The sequence below is a fragment of the Nerophis ophidion genome, linkage group LG11 (assembly GCF_033978795.1).
Source record: "Nerophis ophidion isolate RoL-2023_Sa linkage group LG11, RoL_Noph_v1.0, whole genome shotgun sequence".
Taxonomy (NCBI): Eukaryota; Metazoa; Chordata; class Actinopteri; order Syngnathiformes; family Syngnathidae; genus Nerophis; species Nerophis ophidion.
In genome coordinates this window covers 62,264,076-62,283,875 of record NC_084621.1, presented here as the reverse complement: position 1 = coordinate 62,283,875, position 19,800 = coordinate 62,264,076, and the positions used below count along the sequence as shown (strand labels likewise).

At 40.9% G+C, this 19,800-nt stretch overlaps 1 protein-coding gene and 1 pseudogene across 3 annotated transcripts in view; both read right to left on the bottom strand.

Moving 5' to 3' along the window:
- me1 (malic enzyme 1, NADP(+)-dependent, cytosolic) overlaps positions 1–19,800 on the bottom strand; it is a 286,578-nt gene that overhangs the window by 173,418 nt on the left and 93,360 nt on the right. The window lies entirely within an intron of this gene.
- Positions 12,542–13,726, bottom strand: LOC133561457 (mitochondrial intermembrane space import and assembly protein 40-B-like; annotated as a pseudogene).

Here is a 19,800-nt window from a genome sequence, read left to right as displayed (position 1 = left end):
ATGTGTTCAATCAATGTTAATTAGGGATGGGTACCCAGACCTTTGAACTAATAAAAGTACCAACTGCCCGTACCTGGGAATCAATACTGTTACTCAATGGTACCAATGTTGTGTTACTTTTGTGTGTGTTGATAAATGTTAAATATTTGATATTAATACTTTATTTTTAATTTATCATTTAAAAGATTTGACAACTGTGCTGTCCAGCTTTCACGCTACAATTGAATCTCATTGTCCCATTGGGTTAAGTTTTTCCTTGCCCTGATGTGAGATCAGAGCCAAGGATGTTGTTGTGGCTTGTGCAGCCCTTTGAGACACTCGTGATTTAGGGCTATGTAAGTGAACATTGATTGATTGATTGATTGTTACGGTGCAGTTGCACTTCAGAAACATTAGATAGCAGCACTGTATAGGCCAGTGGTTCTCAAACTGTTTCCACCGAGTAACAAATCAGAAAACAATTTATTCATTTGAAACAACCATAATTACCAACATTAAAATGCAGTTGTGTATTAAACCTAAGTATTCATTAAAAACAAGGAAGTGGTTTTATTTAGCCATTATATTGTGACATTACACACAGTTTGAAGAGTAACACTGACTTTGAATAAGCAAAATAAAACTGTTACATTGTAACATTTAATTCAGTGATTATTTAGCTAGATAGCGCCCACGTACCAGTAGTGCTACTAGTACCACAGTTTGAGAATCACTGGTATAGGCTACCTGAGATATGTTGTCTAACTTACATTAAGCTGAATGTCTTATGTTGCACCCTACAAAGTGTTTGTACTGTAAGTATTGTGCTTAATACACACCAGTTTACTGATTGTACCATTCATCTCAGTTGTAGTTTTTGTTATAAAATTTGAAGGTGTTGAAATGGCAACGTAAAATCGCTAATGCCTGTCTATGGCAAATCCAATGTAAAATAGTACCAATCTAGCACATGTTGGAAGAGCATATCCTTGCTTCGTTGCAACATAACTTTGACTGCGTCTGCCCTGAGTGCTGCTCTACTGATTGTTTCCTTGAGCCGATTTTAGTCTGCAATTGGACATGAGTCTGCAACCGGACGTGACGTCACATGCAACAAAGTTCGAAATTTGACACAGCTTAATTTTACGTGAATTGATACCAGATTACACCGACGGAATTTGGTCAGTGCCTTTAAAAGTACCAAATTTGGTACCCATCTCTAATGTTAATGTGTATTTATTCACAATAGAAAAATAAAATCATATTTATCAGAATATATAGATTTTTAAAATCAAATCACCCAAATATTTCACAACCCCCCTGCAGTACCTCCAAGACCCCTCAATGGGTCCCAGATCCCCTGCTGAAGACTCTTGAGCAAGAATACCACTCAATATAGTGCCGATCTGTATGGTGTCGTTTTACCCTGTTTCTTGAAAATGCTTAACAGGAAAGCAGCACAGTGAAACAGTGGTTAGTGCTGGTGTCTCACAATGAGAACGTCCTCGGTTCGATCCCTGTGTGGAGTTTTCATGTTTTCCCTGTGACTGCGTGGGTTCCCTTTGGGTACTCCAGCTTCCTCCCACCTCCAAAGACATGTACCTGGGGATTATTGGCAACACTAAATGGTCCCTAGTGTGTGAATGTGAGTGTGAATGTTGTCTGTCTATCTGTGTTGGCCCTGCGATGAGGTGGCGACTTGTCCAGGGTGTACCCCGCCTACCGCCCGAATGCAACTGGGATAGGCTCGAGCCAAACCCGCGACTCCGAGAGGGACACACGGTGGATAAAAATTGAAATGGATAAACAGGAAGACTGGATATTATACTTTAGGCGGAGAGTGCAGGTTCCTCAATCTGCATATTCATCCAGCTGCTTACCAATACTTTATTGATTCCTTCTTGGTACATGCATTTCCTCCCATTTTCATTTTCTTATTATTCGTGCCCTAAGAACCGTTCACTACAGTAATACTGTTGCAAAAATAGACGTTAATCTCTCCAAATCTGTTTAAATTGTTCCCTTCGGAATTGATTAACGTGGGCCCCGACTTAAATAAGTTGGAAAACTTCTTCGGGTGTTACCATTTAGTGGTCAATTGTACGGAATATGTACTGAACTGTGCAATCTACTAATACAAGTTTCAGTCCATCAATCAATAAAAGTCTGCTCTTCCTATTATGCTGAGGCTTTGGTAATACAGACTGTAGATTGGAATTTAACCAGATTTCATGACAGTAAGAAATGATTGAAAGGTGCTAACTATTGAATGTTTTTGACAGCTGACATACATTATTTGGGAATAAAAATGTACACATTATAATTGATCCATCATCCAAGGTAATCCACACTGCAATAGTCATGATTCCCCTCTATTTTACGTAGATCTAACCAGTGAAAATGTTGTGATCCGATGGTCGGATCATCACCATGTTGTTGTTTTTGTTCCATTTTTATATCACTCTGCGGTTTGACATACTTAGTTCCTGTTTTGTTCGTTTCCATGGTCACTCATTAGTTTCAGCTGCAACTCTCTTTTCCAGCACACCTGTCTTTACTAATCACCACCTGTTTATAAGCCAGCGTTTTCTGTTCACTGATTGTCGGATCTTACTGTTACGCTTGTGTGGCATTGTAATGCCGGATTCGGTCCTCCGTGGATGCGTCAGCAAGAACACAGCAAAAAGGTAAGAACTAAGGGATTTATTAAACAAAGGGACGGCGTGGTGCAGTGGGATAGTGGCCGTGCGCAACCCGAGGGTCCCTGGTTCAAATCCCACCTAGTACCAACCTCGTCACGTCCGTTGTGTCCTGAGCAAGACACTTCACCCTTGCTCCTGATGGGTGCTGGTTGGCGCCTTGCATGGCAGCTCCCTCCATCAGTGTGTGAATGTGTGTGTGAATGGGTAAATGTGGAAGTAGTGTCAAAGCGCGTTGAGTACCTTGAAGGTAGAAAAGGGCTATACAAGTACAACCGATTTATTTATCATTTAAAAGGAGCTATGAACAAAAACACTGATACAAATAGAAAAGGCAAATAAAAGCGCTAGCATGGAAAGCTAGGACAAACAAACCGAAGCACAAAGGCACACAAAAGGAAACACAAAACAACTAGCGTGAAAGCTAGGAATAAAATAAAGTTTAGCGTGAGAGCCAGCGAAAAACGAGAGTGAGAGACAAGTCATAAACAGATGTATGTGAACAAACTAAGATCCGACAATCAGTGAACAGAAAACGCTGGCTTATAAACAGGTGGTGATTAGTAAAGACAGGTGTGCTGGAAAAGAGAGTAGCAGCTGAAACTAATGAGTGACCATGGAAACGAACAAAACAGGAACTAAGTATGTCAAACCGCAGAGTGATATAAAAATGGAACAAAAACAACAATATGGTGATGATCCGACCATCGGATCACAACAGAAAACCTAGAATCAGGCCAATATCTTCTTAAAGGTGTAATATTATGATTTGTTTCTACATTTAAAACATTTCCTTGTGCTCTACATGACATATAATAATAGTTATTAGGTCAAAATGTTGCATAGGTTATGTTTTAAAGACCATCTTCAAACCGCTTTCTGACCGTCTCTTCAGGATGTGCTGTTTTGTGGGCGGTCTTGTTCGCAGACCTCTTCCACTGCGTCTTTTCCTGTCAGCCATGTTGTCGCTCTCAGCGCTTCCATATAGAGTATAGTGACAGCACACTTGCCAACCTTGAGACCTCCGATTTCGGGAGGTGGTTGGCTGGGGGTGGTGGGCGTGGTCAAGGGTGGGGTGGAGGCGTGGTTGGGGGCGTGGTTTGGACGGGGGGGGGTGGTTAAGAGGGGTGGCATATAATTCACCAACTCGAGTATTTCATATATATTTCACACATATATATATAAGTGACCACACCATGTGCTAACACATGTGAAGCCTGCAGCACCATGTTTCAGAGACCGTACCACTCCCTAGACCTGTAATCTAGTTCTTGGGTCGTGCCAATCCCCCATACTTGGTTTGCTGCCATGCCCAACCCTATATATATGTATGAAATACTTGACTTTCAGTGAATTCTAGCTATATATATTTATTTTATTATACATATAAATGATAAATGGGTTGTACTTGTATAGCACTTTTCTACCTTCAAGGTACTCAAAGCGCTTTGACACTACTTCCACATTTACCCATTCACACACACATTCACACACTGATGGAGGGAGCTGACATGCAAGGCGCTAACCAGCACCCATCAGGAGCAAGGGTGAAGTGTCTTGCTCAGGACACAACGGACAATATAATATAAAAATAGTTTAAAAAAAATAGTTAAATTTCCGACGGCACCTATCAAATACACAGCAATAAAAGCACAGTTGTTCTACTAACTGTACTGTGCTTGCTGGTTACTAAAAAAACAACAACAACATGTACCTTTCACTATTTGAGTAAACTTTGTTCTGCCATTTGCGTATTGGTGAGCGATCTCCGAATCCGGGAACATCCTTCACGGATGTGTCGTAGACATCCGCAAGTGAGAAAGGGATGTTGCTTCCAGCTATCAGCATAGCCATCTTTGTCTCAGCATAAAATACACCATCGGGTCTCCATTTTGCGAGGTGGGCCATAATACTGGGTTGCGCTTTGTGCTTCGCTGACTGACCGTTCTTGGCTGAGTATATCCGTTCGGCCGCCGTGTTCAATGGAGAAGTCTGTTCTACAAAATTTACAGGCAACATTTACAGGCAACATACCCCTTCCCCTTTGAATTCTCCTGGATAAACGGAACTTCTTGTTTCCAATCGTTCTAGAACTTGCAAGCGTATTTCTTCATTTTGCTCATCGACGGTTTAAAATATTGGGTCGGAGTCAATAACCAGGCGACATGATGAAGTTATGTCTCTTTACTATGGGCTTCAAAACAGACTCCCTAATGCATGTTCCTTGACTGCACTTAAATGTAGAATATAATTACATTCTATTCCATGTACAGTAGATGGCGGTATTGTCCTGTTTAAGAGGGTCACAACATTGAGTCAGGTTCTCATGGAGCTGAATTTCGGGATATTTTCGGGAGAAAATTTGTCCCGTGAGGTTTTCGGGAGAAGCGCTGAATTTTGGGAGTCTACCGGAAAATCCGGGAGGGTTGGCAAGTATGAGTGACAGTTTTGTCAGGACTATACGCTACTTTGATATTCAAAATGGAGGATGCATGTGTGTGTATGAGCTGGTCTGGCCCACACCAATAGGATAGAGAAAAATAAAGAACTTATTGACTACAACATTGGACGACAATGGCAGACTTGTGCAAAGCTCTTGGGTAAACCTCTACCTTGTATGGAGATATCCGCTGACGTCACATGTTGGAATTACATCACAAGTTGTGCAAATTCTAAACGGTTCGTTTGAAGGATGGACTTAAGGTCAAATATACATAAACTTGTACCAATTGGTAAGAAAAGTTGGTTTTGCACAATAGGTCCTCTGTATTTTGTTGTACATGTATGATTCCTAAAAACACAGTATAAGACTCACAAAATGCACACTCACAATATAAACACAAATCTAAAACTTCTTTGAAAAGAGATTGTCCCATGTTTAACTCTGACCACATGCACTTGCTCTTCGTAAAGTGGAATGGGTAGCATAAACCCCTAGAAGGTTTCCACATGTCCCAGACCACATCAAAAGTGACCACACCATGTGCTAACACATGTGAAGCCTGCAGCACCATGTTTCAGAAACCGTACCACTCCCTAGACCTGTAATCTACTCTAGTACTTGGGTCGTGCCATCCCCCATACTTGGCTTACTGCCATGCCCAACCCTACGTTGGATTCACTTGAGAGGAAACAGATAATCAGCTTGTCAAATGGCGAAACAAGAAAAGTTGAAGTCCTTTGAAGGTGATAACATTCCTTCAGGGCATCTTACTGGATTTCAGATGGTGGATTGGTTGCAACTTTTCAGAGTAACAGTTTGGAAACACAAACATTATGCTCCATCTACTTTTTCATTCCCATCTGTCACAACCACATACAACACAAACTGCAGGACACTCCCTTCCTTACAAGTACAGTCTGGAAGGAGTTACTGTAAATTCCTCCTTGCCACTGTTTATTTAACTTTGCCCAAAGGAGTCACTTTCTTATCACAATACTCAAACTACTATGATTTTTTTTCTCACACTACGGTGATGAGATAAGAGTCCCTCATAGGTCACAGTGTATCTGAAACTTGCTTAGTAATCTCATGTCAATTCCTCCAATACACACTTCATTACAGCCAGAAGAAAAGTAATTATAATCTAGAAATGTAAAAACTTTTGGGTAATAAAGTCTGCTACACTTCTGTTTCCTGTAAGTTGTCACCATGGTTGCACATACATTCGCGATCAAAAGTTTACATACACTTGTAAAGAACATAATGTCATGGCTGTCTTGAGTTTCCAATAATTTCTACAACTCTTATTTTTTGTGATAGAGTGATTGGAGCACAAACATCCATCCATCCATCCATTTTCTACCGCTTCTTCCTTTTCGGGGTCGCGGGGGGCACTGGCGCCTATCTCAGCTACAATCGGGCGGAAGGCAGGGTACACCCTGGACAAGTCGCCACCTCATCGCAGGGCCAACACAGATAGACAGACAACATTCACACTCACATTCACACACTAGGGACCATTTAGTGTTGCCAATCAACCTATCCCCAGGTGCATGTCTTTGGAAGTGGGAGGAAGCCGGAGTACCCGGAGGGAACCCACGCATTCACGGGGAGAACATGCAAACTCCACACAGAAAGATCCCGAGCCTGGATTTGAACCCAGGACTGCTGGAACTTCGTATTGTGAGGCAGACGCACTAACCCCTCTGCCACCGTGAAGCCCGGAGCACAAACATGTTTGTCACAAAAAAACATTCATGAAGTTTGGTTCTTTTATGGATTTATTATGGATCTACTGAAAATGTGACCAAATCTGCTTCGGTCAAAAGTATACATACAGCAATGTTAATATTTGGTTACAGTCATCTGACACCATATGGACAAAGATAAGACCTTTTGGAGGAAAGTTCTGTGGTCAGATGAAAAAAAAAATTGGGCTGTTAGGCCACAATACCCAGCAATATGTTTGGAGGAGAAAAGGTGAGGTCTTTAATCCGAGAAACACCATTCCTACCGTCAAGCATGGTGTTGGTGGTATTATGCTCCGGGCCTGTTTTGCTACCAATGGAACTGGTACCTTAAATTTAACAATTAAACAGGAGGATTACTTCCAAATTTTTCAGTAATCTAGTAGTTGGTCACCATGGTTGCACATACATTCGCGATCAAAAGTTTACATACAATTGTAAATGAGATAATGTTTCCAATAATTTCTACAACTCTTATTTTTTTTGTGATAGAGTTATTGGAGCACAAACTTGTTTGTCACAAAAAAACATTCATGAAGTTTGGTTCTTTTATGGATTTATTATGGATCTACTGAAAATGTGACCAAATCTGCTTTGGTCAAAAGTATACATACAGTAATGTTAATATTTGGTTACAGTCATCTGACACCATATGGACAAAGATAAGACCTTTTGGAGGAAAGTTCTGTGGTCAGATGAAAAAAAAAATTGGGCTGTTAGGCCACAATACCCAGCATTACGTTTGGAGGAGAAAAGGTGAGGGCTTTAATCCGAGAAACACCATTCCTACCGTCAAGCATGGTGTTGGTGGTATTATGCTCCGGGCCTGTTTTGCTACCAATGGAACTGGTACCTTAAATTTAACAATTAAACAGGAGGATTACTTCCAAATTTTTCAGGAAAATCTAACATTATCAACCCGGAGGTTGGGTCTTGAACACAGTTGGGTGTTCCAACAGGACAATGACCCCAAACACACGTCAAAAGTGGTAATGAAATGGCTAAATCAAGCTACAATTAAGGTTTTAGAATGGCCTTCCCAAACCTGACTTAAACGTGTGGACAATGCTGAAGAAACAAGTCCATGTCAGAAAACTTTGATTGATTGATTGAAACTTTTATTAGTAGATTGCACAGTACAGTACATATTCCGTACAATTGACCACTAAATGGTAACACCCGAATAAGTTTTTCAACTTGTTTAAGTCGGGGTCCACGTTAATCAATTCATGGTACAAATATATACTATCAACATAATACAGTCATCACACAAGTTAATCATCATAGTATGTACATCAAATTATTTATATTATTTACAATCCGGGGGGTGGGATGAGGAGCTGTGGTTGATATCAGAACTTAAGTCATCAACAATTGCATCAACAGAGAAATGTGGACATTGAAACAGTGTAGGTCTTACTTGGTAGGATATGTACAGCCAGCAGAGAACATAGTGAGTTCAGATAGCATAAGAGCAAGTATATACATTAGAAGTACATTTGAGTTTTTTATAATCCGGGGAGATGGGATGTGAATGGAGGAGGGTATTAGTAAAGTGTTGAAGTTGCCTGGAGGTGTTGTTTTAGAGCGGTTTTGAAGTAATATAGAGATGCACTTACTTTTATACCTGTTGGGAGTGCATTCCACATTGATGTGGCATAGAAAGAGAATGAGTTAAGACCTTTGTTAGATCGAAATCTGGGTTTAACGTGGTTTGTGGAGCTCCCCCTGGTGTTGTGGTTATGGCGGTCATTTACGTTAAGGAAGTAATTTGACATGTACTTCGGTATTGAGGAGGTGTAGCGGATTTTATAGACTAGGCTCAGTGCAAGTTGTTTTACTCTGTCCTCCACCCTGAGCCAGCCCACTTTGGAGAAGTGGGTTGGAGTGAGGTCTAATCTGGGGTGGAGGTGTAAAAGTAATCGGACTGACTTATTCTGGGTTGTTTGGAGTCTAGATTTGAGGGTTTTGGAGGTGCTGGGGTACCAACACATTTAGCTGAGCTGCACCAATTTGGTCAAGAGGAGTGGTCAAAAATTTAACCAGAAGCTTATGGATGGCTAAAAATAGTGCCGTATTGCAGTGAAACTTGCCAAGGGACATGTAACCAAATATTAACATTGCTGTATTTATACTTTTAACCCAGCAGATTTGGTCACATTTTCAGTAGACCCATAATAAATTCATAAATGAACCAAACTTCATGAATGTTTTTTTGTGACCAACATGTGCTCCAAGCACTCCATCACAAAAAAATACGATTTGTAGAAATTATTGGAAACTCAAGACAGCCATGACATTGTTCTTTACAAGTGTATGTAAACTTTTGATCACTGAGAGGGATTCCGGTCCACTATTTGGGCTATCCGTCCAAAAAAATCTACCAAAATATTTTGGATTGTATACATATTTGTAAGGAAGTAAGCGAACAAATTACAAAATCCACAGTGGAGCATATCATTTTTAATTTGGGGGCGGAATGTTTAATTAACAGTGTAGTTATACATATATATTAGTGATAAGGCAACACAGGGGGATGATAATAATTTGAGACGAATTTTCCATCCATCCATCCATCATCTTCCGCTTATCCGAGGTCGGGTCGCGGGGGCAACAGCCTAAGCAGGGAAACCCAGACTTCCCTTTCCCCAGCCACTTCGTCTAGCTCTTCCCGGGGGATCCCGAGGCGTTCCCAGGCCAGCCGGGAGACATAGTCTTCCCAACGTGTCCTGGGTCTTCCCTGTGGCCTCCTACCGGTTGGACGTGCCCTAAACACCTCCCTAGGGAGGCGTTCGGGTGGCATCCTGACCAGATGCCCGAAACACCTCATCTGGCTCCTCTCGATGTGAAGGAGCAGCGGCTTTACTTTGAGTTCCTCCCGGATGGCAGAGCTTCTCACCCTATCTCTAAGGGAGAGCCCCGCCACATGGCGGAGGAAACTCATTTCGGCCGCTTGTACCCGTGATCTTATCCTTTCGGTCATGACCCAAAGCTCAGGACCATAGGTGAGGATGGGAACGTAGATCGACCGGTAAATTGAGAGCTTTGCCTTCCGGCTCAGCTCCTTCTTCACCACAACGGATCGGTACAACGTCCGCATTACTGAAGACGCCGCACCGATCCGCCTGTCGATTTCACGATCGACGAATTTTACACATGAAAAAAAATATACAAAAACTAATGAATCGCAAACCTAGTAACAACATACATTTAGCAATCAGCATTTTTAGCCTTGACTATCACAAGGTTTTATTAGGTCTTGTAAGGATCAAGTTAAGTGCTGTTATCTAAAACAATCCCATTAAGCTATCAGTCACTGCCCTCTCCTTCAGACGGAAAATGTTTTGTGACTCAGTGGGAAACTGAACAACTGGTTTCGGGGGGCTATTTTAACTGATGAAGATAAACGTTCTAGTTCTTTCCATTTTCTGGGCAACATTTAAAATTATGTAATTCCCCCCCAAAAAAGCCCCAGTCGTCCATCCAAAATAAAGTCTGTCGAACCGTTGTTAGTCACCTCATCTGACCCTTTTCCATTGTGTGTTCTTCAATTAAAATGCCCTTTGCACCAAAAGAAACAAACCCTATTGAGACTGGCCTTATCCTAACACGATACGGGGATCTCCTCATTAAGGCTCTAACGACCACAGTCACCGGTCAGACACAGAACCCAAAGTCCACAAGCCAGTCAACAGGGAGAGGGGCTTAAAGGTTTGGCACAGAGATATGGCCTGGCAGAGATCACCGCAAAGCACTTCTCTGTTCAACGTGGAAAAGGGATTGCTTTCTTTGCATAAAGGCAGAGCCAGAAAACCACATGGGATCGCCTTCTAGTATGACCTGTTTTGCTGAGAGTGATGTATAGTGATAGCCATCTTAACCCCACTTTCCTCTTCACTCAGCTGTGGCCGGCCTGTTCTTCGGGCAACGGTGCCATAGCACAATTTTAGTCAAACTTCAAAGGCAAAACTGTTTTTACATCAACACTAAAGTTTGACCAAAGTTTAAACAAGAAAGCAATTCTGCCCAACATAAAGGTCACAGGATAACTAAAACTCCTGTTCAACAGGCTAGAAAACAAGGTTGCTGATTATGACTGAGGTCTTGGTGTTAGTAGACGTTTACCTTTAAGAGCTGTCAGTAAGAAAAGTCACAATGAAAGACTTAGCCATCATATAAACCAGGGGTGCCCATTACGTCGATCTCGGAGGGTGTGTCAGTCGATCTCAAGCCAGGCATTAAAAAATAGACATAAAAATGAGCAATCATCAATCATACCAAGACTTCACTTTCGTCAGTTGTTTGACATTCTCAGCACCCGAGGATCTTGTGAGATGACGCTGGCTGCTGCGAGCTCATATTTAAGAAAAAAATCACTAACAGGGCGGACGCAGAGAAACACATTTTATTTCTAGAGACTCCGTACCTACTGTCAAAACTCTGCACAGTTCCTGTCTTCACCATAAAAGACCTGTTTCATCCTGCCTGTGCTAACAAAATAAGAGTCTCAGAAAGCTAGCGTGCACAAGCTAGCAAGCTACGGAGTTTGATGCCAATGTATTTCTCCCCCGCCCTCAGCGACCGCTTTCTCACTTGCTTGCCCACCCGCACACTCACTGACGTCACACACCTGCTGCCAGACATTAAAGGACCACACACATATGCTACTCTCATAACAAAGTGTTTAAAAAGGAGTATGCAAGTTGGACAAATGAGATGCCAAATCCAACCACTTTCATGTGGTATTGGACAGAAAGGAGGACTTTTTTTTCCCCTCCATTTGAAAATGCGGACGTTATCAGCACCACTGTCTGATTCCAATCAATGCAAGTCATCAGAATCAAATACACCAACTTATATTCTTGTCTTCAAGAAAGAAAGGAATCTATGTGTGTTAAACATGCTTGTATTATCATTAAACACCATTAACTTGTTAACAAAAATGTCTCTTTCATAAATAAATAAATATAAATTATAAATAGGAATGAGGTAGATCTCCTCGACTTGGCCAATTGAAAAGTAGCTCGCCTGCAGAAAAAGTGTGAGCGCCCCTGATATAAACAAACGTATCAGGAAACTAAAAATAAATGTGCAGACTAGAGTTGTAAGATCATTTGTACTAAAAATGATCATGATAAGAGTTTTTTGTTGTAACAGTAGGGAGGATACAGCTTAAAAATATCAAAGCAACAACAGATTATTCCTGTTTTGATAATTCACAGTTCAAAGTTTACACTTGCTCCTCAAATATTTTCTGATACGCCCCTCCTAGGAAGAAAAAAATATTTTGCTCACCCCCCACTCTTCACCGTGACTTGATATAGTATACATTGCCTATAACATTTCTATAACTATACCTCTGCATGACATTGTAAAGGAAACAACACTAGGGTCTTTCCTCGCCTCCCACCGTGGTGATACTGAAGCCAAGTGCGTCATGGATGCTGCTTTACTACCCAATCATGGCATTCACCTGTTCCCAATTAGCTTATTCACCTGTGGAATGTTTCCAAATAAGTGTTTGATGAGCATTCCTCAAATTTCTCAGTCTTGTTTGCCACTTGTGCCAGCTTTTTTTCAAACATGTTGGAGGCATCAAATTCCAAATGAGCTAATATTTGCAAAAAATAATGTTTTCCAGTTGGAACGTTAAGTATCTTGTCTTTGCAGTCTATTCAATTGAATGCAGGTTGAAAATAATTTGAAAATAGTGGTGTTCTGTTTTTGTTTACGATTCACACAATGTGCCAACTTAACTGGTTTTGGGGTTTCTATATTATAAATAAATAAATGGGTTGTACTTGTATAGCGCTTTTCTACCTTCAAGGTACTCAAAGCGCTTTGAGAGTACTTCCACATTCACACACACATTCACACACTGATGGAGGGAGCTGCCATGCAAGGCGCTAACCAGCACCCATCAGGAGCAAGGGTGAAGTGTCTTGCTCAGGACACAACGGACGTGACGAGGTTGGTACTAGGTGGGAATTGAACCAGGGACCCTCGAGTTGCGCACGGCCACTCTTCCACTGCGCCACGCCGTAGTGTCTGTGTGACTATTGTTGGGACTTTAACTTTAATAGAGCCATTCTTATTACTTCATTGATTATTATCTGGAGTCGTGGTTGTATATCTTGTTGTAGCGGTCGTTGATTTTCACGAGAGGGGCCCAGAAATGGACTGCACGGCATCGTCGTGTAAGTACGCCCTTAAGATTTGCATCAGTAAAGCACATCTTGACAAAGTCTCACACATGAACATGCATTTGCAAACATGTTAGCTTTCTAGGGAGCTACTGGGCTTCGTGCCGTCACAGTCCTGCACAGTGTCAGATGTGGACTTAGAGTCACCGGGTGTTTCTTCCGGGACCTTGTCGTCTTCTTGCGGGTAGAGCTCCGGGTAGCGCTGCATGCACTCCTGCATGGCCGTGAACTGATCCAGGCACTCGGAGCCTTACTGTAGTGGAAACATGAGAAGGCCTCCTTAAAGTCGATCCCACAGGGACCACTGGCCATCCCGCCCAGGCAAGGGCAGTTCCAGTTAATGTCGCCACTGGGAAGAATCAAACCTCGCTCCTCATAAGGATCGTCGGGGTCTTCTTCTACAAGCTCAGCATTGCTGGGCGTTGCATGATCCTCTTTGGTGACAAATATAACGGTGTCTTTACCTTCTTGTTTGACAGTAGTCATGTCTTCACAAATAAAGAGGTTAAACCTCATCTACTGCCCGTCGGGAGGGGAAATTGCTGTCATTGGAACATGTCACAAATGATACGGCAGTGTTAAAAAGCCGGAGTTTATTCTATGTGTTGTTCTAGCTGCTAAGTAATGAGTAGCCATTGGCTGTAAGGTGACAGGTCAGCTCATATATCTATCCTTTTATTTTCGATGTCAACCAAATACACTAAATAAGCAGGTAAACATAAAAGTGTGAGACTATGTGACAGCCATGTGTTTGACTGTCTACCAAATCCAGGGTTTGCCATGCCCAACTTTCCATGAGCCATCACAGAATCATTTGTATGAAAATGGATGGATAAACCATGTTCATACAGCAGTTATCTCCTATGAATAGGGTTGTCCCGATCCGATATTTGGATCGGATTTTTGTGTTTTAGCAAGTTGGACGTTTATTCCGTATTTTGTTTATAGTCATATCAAATAAAGATGTGTCAAATAGACAAATGCAACTTAAATTGTAACACTGAAATTTTTCTTAATATCTCATTGACAAAATGATTCAAGCCCCTAGTTACATGCATCTTTAGTACTTAGTAGAACACCCTTTGGCAGTAATGGCATCCTTCAAACGTGATACATAACCGGACACAAGCTTCTTGCAACCATCCACAGGTATTTTAGCCCATTCCTCTTGGGCAAAGGCCTCCAGTTCATTCATATTCTTGGGCTTGTGTGCTGCAACTGCCTTCTTCAAGTCCCACCACAGCTTTTCTATAGGATTTAGGTCTGGCGACTGTGAAGGCCACTCCAGAGTCTTCCAGCCCTTCTTCTGCAACCACTCTGATGTTGATTTGGAGGTATGCTTGGGATCGTTGTCCTGTTGGAAGGTCCAACGTCTCCCAAGCCTCAGCTTCGTCACTGACTTCATGACATTTGCAGCTAATATATCCTGCTAGGAAATAGAATTCATAATGCCTTGAACGTGCTGGAAATTCCCGGTACCTGAGGCAGAAAAACAGCCCCAGAGCAGGATTGACCCCCCCCACCATGCTTAACAGTAGGCAAGGTGTTCTTCTCTTTGTAAGCTTCATTTTTTCTCCTCCAGACATAACGTTGATTCAGAGGCCCAAAGAGTTCCATTTTTTTCTCATCACTCCATAGAAGAGTTTCCCAAAACCTTTGGGGTTTATCCAGATTATTTTTGGCATACTGGAGTCTATTTTCTTGTCCCTGGTAGTCAGAAGTGGGGTGCGCCTGAGAGTTCTGGCATGGAGGCCTTCATCTTGTAGTGCGCGCCTTATTGTCTGGGACAAAACCTGCATTCCACCCTCTGCAATGTCCTGTTGTAGTTCCCCAGCTGTTACCTGGGGGGTTTTCACCACTGTACGCTTCAAATACCGGACAGCAGTTGCACACAGCATCCTCTTTCTACCACGCCCAGGTAGTGTTTCCACTGTGCCTTTAGCTTTAAACTTGCGAATTATGGTACCAACTGTGTCTCTTGGAATGTGTAATGTCTTTGCTATTTTCTTATATCCATATCCTTTCTTATGAAGAGAAATTACCTCCTCTCTTGACTTCTTTGACCACTCCCTGGACTTCACCATGTTGCAAATACACCATTGACCATCAACAAGAAGCTGAGAGTCACAGTCTTTTTCAATCAGTTTAATTGGTGCTCGTTATGGTTTTAATCACATCTACAGGTGTTTTCAACACCTGATTGAAAGACCTTATTCAAATTATGTTCTTAAGTGTTATGATCTTCAAGGGGTTGAATAATGTTGTCAATGAGATATTAGGAGAAATGACACTGTTTGTTATGTTATAAAATATAATGTTGTAATTCAAGTTGCAATTTTCCATTTAATGCATCTTTATTTGATTTGACTATAAACAAAATAAGGAATAAATGTCCAACTTGCTAAAACACAAAAATTGTGTGGGGGTTGAAAAATGTTGATCACAACTGTATGTCACTGCAACTTACCTTACTTTCCTCAAAAGTAAGGTAAGTTCGTATCATTTTGAAATGTTGTTTTATTTCTATTGTGCGAGTAGAAATATCACATGCATTTAAATAACAAATCAAAATTGTGAATTGACATTGTACATGCGCTTCCTCAAACAAAACAGAGGCCTTCACGGATTGTCGAGCACTATGCACAGTGCGTGATCTGCATAAGGGTTAGCCCCCAAGGCAGTGCTATTGTTAAGTACTAGCGGTGAGCAATCACACTGCAGAAACTGTATTACATAACTACAGTATATGTGGGCAATTGGTATTACTGATGGGAACGGCAGTTCTTTTGACTGTACTGAATCACTAGAATCAGTTCCTTAAATTGATTTGTTCAAAAAATTTGTTCACCGAATCACTTCTGCAGCAGCAGTTCTGTGTGCAGGTCGGCGAATCATGAGTCAGTCAGTAACAGCTTCCCTGGCGGCAGATCTCGGTGTGTATCAGTTCGCGAACGACACAAGCCCTCAGCACCCAATGAACGACGCGCACAGTGACTGAAAAAGGGAGTCAATGTGTCGTCCTCATCCGCGACACAGTCAGTTCTCTATCAGTAGGTTCGCGAGTCCTGATTCTGAATGAGTGAGTGAGTGCAGCGCGAACCTGAATCACGTCCTCAGCGACAACCAGTCAGTTCTTGTATGTTCGTGAAGCGAACCTGAATCACTCAGCTACAGTTCTGTGGGCCAGAGGGTGACAGACGTGAATCGCTCTCTGCCCTGACAGACTCCCCTTGATGTTCGCAAACAGACATTGCGGCTGTAGTAGAGATTCTGTTACTTTTAAAAACACTGTGTGTGCATTTCCGACCTGTCCAATAAACAAAGTGTGACTAAATGTCTTGGTTCCTAAATATGTTTTATTGCATCCATCCATCCATTTTCTACCGCTTATTCCCTTTCGGGGTGGCGGGGGGCGCTGGCGCCTATCTCAGCTACAATCGGGCGGAAGGCAGGGTACACCCTGGACAAGTCGCCACCTCATCGCAGGGCCAACACAGATAGACAGACAACCTTCACACTCACATTCACACACTAGGGCCAATTTAGTGTTGCCAATCAACCTATCCCCAGGTGCATGTCTTTGGAAGTGGGAGGAAGCCGGAGTACCCGGAGGGAACCCACGCATTCACGGGGAGAACATGCAAACTCCACACAGAAAGATCCCCAGCCTGGATTTGAACCCAGGACTTCAGGACCTTCGTATTGTGAGGCAGACGCACTAACCCCTCTGCCACCGTGAAGTTTTATTGCACTGAAATGAAAATAAGAAATAAATAAAAGTGGGAAATTAAAAAAAATAGTAATAGCCTATTAAAATGCTTGCAATCAACAGTTAAATAAATAAGCCTCGTTTGTTTAGTGCAAAAACAAATATTAAATTAAGAAACCCTTAACAAATGCCAACATAAAAACTAAATGTTCTGTAGAAAAGAAAATGTAAACTTAAATATGCAAACAAAAATAAAATAAATACCTTCAAAATAAAACAAATAAATTAAGAGCCAGAAATGCCAACATAAAAACTAAATGTTCTGTAGCCCAAGTTTCAAAATATAACAAAGAAAATCTCAAAATATCACGAGAGCGTTGTTGTTCACCGAGTGATTCATGTCGTTAATCCGCAGTGATCGATTCGTTCGCTCAGTCCCTCCTCCCGCCCCCTGCGTCGTTCGCCGACGTCGAGGGTTCAGTGAGTCACATAGTGCCAGTTCCACTCATACCGGCATGGTCGCGGCGGATCTTAACTGAACTGAGAAAGGAACGAATCAGTTCATGAAGTGATTCGGTACAGTACGTTCACTCAAAAGATTCGTTCATTTGAACGAATTGTTCGCGAACGTCACAACACTAATTGGTCTGGGCCCAGGTCGTTCAGCATGTGAATATAAATCAGAGCAGTACACTAGCAAAACAAACTTCGGGATGCATAAGATCTGGTCATGCCAAATAAAATACAAAAAAAAAAATGCTTAGAGCACAGCCTGTTTGTTCGTCCCATGTCTTCTATTCTGCTGGGTTTTCATGCTGCCAACTGCTCCTTTGTTTTTATTATAGTCTGGGATAATTATGGGCTTTTTGCATGCATACAAACTGGGGATGTGTACTCTAAAAATCCTGAACTCAATAAACAAATTGAAATGGTACTTGCATGTGTTTAACATCCAAAAACGCCTCAGTGCTAACACAAGAGAAAGGTCGATGGTATAAGTCTAATCAACTTTGTGTTAACTGATCAAACTTGATTTATTTGGGTACAGACAATTACACAGATCGAAGTTGATATTCCATGGCTTGTCCCAGAAGGGTCATCATCATCTGGATGTGATTATCCAAACCATGTGTCTGGTCGTGTGCAAAGCCAGAACTACATCCTAAAAGTGTCTCATAGATGGGTTTGAAGTCAGTCTGTTTTTAGGAAAATGAAAGAGTTCTCTGACTCATGTCTAAATATGTCACGTCGTCTGTTTTTTGAAGACACAATCAGTTTTTGTCAAGGCGGCTGAAAAAAATGGTTCCTAGTTTTGCTGATTTTAGGGCATAAATACTCGACAGTAATCCTGAACTTTTATAGTTTTAAATATTGGTTTGTAAAGTAAGGGCAGCACGGTGAACAGTGGTTATTGAATGTGCCTCACAAAACGAAGGTCCTGAGTTCAATCCCGGGCTCGGGATCTTTATTTGTGCAGTTTGCATGTTCTCCCCGTGACTGTGTGGGTTCCTTCCTTCAACTTTCCTTACCTATTGGTACCTGTTTTTGTGAATTTTGAATCTGCATACTTCCCGAAATTTGAAATGAAACCATGAAGACATTGCGGATATATTTATAAAACAATCTTGCCTTTTTTACATTTCTGCCAAATGTGCTGTTTGGAATTCGCCCAATGTGTGACATTTGTGTATGTATAATATGAAGTGATTTATGGTCTAGAACAGTGGTTCTCAAATGGGGGTGCGCGTACCCCTGGGGGGTACTTGAATGTATGCCAAGGGGTAAGTGAGATTTTTTTTAAATATTCTAAAAATAGCAACAATTTAAAAATTATTTATAAATATATTTATTGAATATTACTTCAACAAAATATGAATGTAAGTTCATAAACTGTGAAAATAAATACAACAATGCAATATTCAGTGTTGACAGCTAGATTTTTTGTGGACATGTTCCATAAATATTGATGTTAAAGATATCGTTTTTTGTGAAGAAATGTTTAGAATTAAGTTCATGAATCCAGATGGATCTCTGTTACAATCCCCAAAGAGGGCACTTTAAGTTGATGATTACTTCTATGTGGAGAAATCATTATTTATAATTGTATCACTTGTTTATTTTTCAACAAAGTTTTAGTTATTTTTATATATTTTTTTCCAAATAGTTCAAAATAGACCACTACAAATGAGCAATATTTTGCACTGTTATACAATTTAATAAATGAGAAACTGATGACATAGTGCTGTATTTTACTTCTTTATCTCTTTTTTTCAACAAAAAATGCTTTGCTCTGATTAGGGGGTACTTGAATTAAAAAAATGTTCACTGAAAAAAGGTTGAGAACCACTGGTCTAGAACATGTTTTGCTTTATTCATTATTGTGTTTCTTGCTTCTTTATGTTGTATATTTTTACATGAGATTTCCAATAACTTTTTAAATCTATTATTACATCCAAAAATGTGTTTTCTTTTACCCTACCAATATTTACTCCGTCGATTTGTATTTGTTTTACTTTCTCTTCTACTGTTACTAAATAGCATTATTTTAGTCTTACTGACAAAACAAAGATAGTCTGTGTTTGTCAAAAGCATCTTTTTAGTTTGTTAATTTCTTCTGTTATTATTCGTATTATCTTCTGTGTGTTCTCTCCTGAATAAAATGCTGTTGTATCATCTTGAAATAATACAAACTTTAAGTCCTTTGTAAAATACTTGTAGAAGTGGAGGCATGTAAATAAGATTGCCAACAAAATGGCTTAAAGACAGTCTGTAATGTATTTGAAATTTTGACCAAATAACCACTATTACATGTTATGTGGACCACAAGGAAGTGTTTTAAATGTAGAAAAAACATCATTGTATTACCCCTTTAAAATGATAGTACTAACTGTCTGGAGTTTTACCGCGGTTATCATTAATATCGCTTATCATTACATTCCTAATATATACAGTGGGGCAAAAAAGTATTTAGTCAGCCACCGATTGTGCAAGTTCTCCCACTTAAAATGATGACAGAGGT